Source organism: Buceros rhinoceros, unplaced genomic scaffold (genome assembly GCF_000710305.1).
Source record: "Buceros rhinoceros silvestris isolate BGI_N320 unplaced genomic scaffold, ASM71030v1 scaffold15587, whole genome shotgun sequence".
NCBI classification, from domain to species: Eukaryota; Metazoa; Chordata; class Aves; order Bucerotiformes; family Bucerotidae; genus Buceros; species Buceros rhinoceros.
This window is the reverse complement of record NW_010420551.1, coordinates 1-349: the sequence shown is the minus strand read 5'-3', so window position 1 is coordinate 349 and position 349 is coordinate 1.

Here is a 349-nt window from a genome sequence, read left to right as displayed (position 1 = left end):
TCCCAGTCGGACGCTGCTGGTGTCAAACCACAGCTCAAGCCTTTTGCTCTAGTCATCTGGAGCCGTATCAAGCCATCCAAAGTCCACCGGGCCTTCAGCCTCTCTCGACCGCACGCCCCGCGGCCGTTTGCGGACTCGAGTCCCTGTTGCACTTGAGCAACTGGAGGACGGAGCCGCACGGCCGGCAGCAGACCGGGGGCGCCTTCACTCCAGAATAAGGGTTCCTAAAGCCCGCCGTAACACCACGGTTATTATGAGTCAGCAAAGCTGATCAGGCCTCCCCTCCCGCATCCTGACGGGACTGTCAGTCCCAAGCGCAGACTCTCTCTCAGCCCAGGAGAGCCCTTTG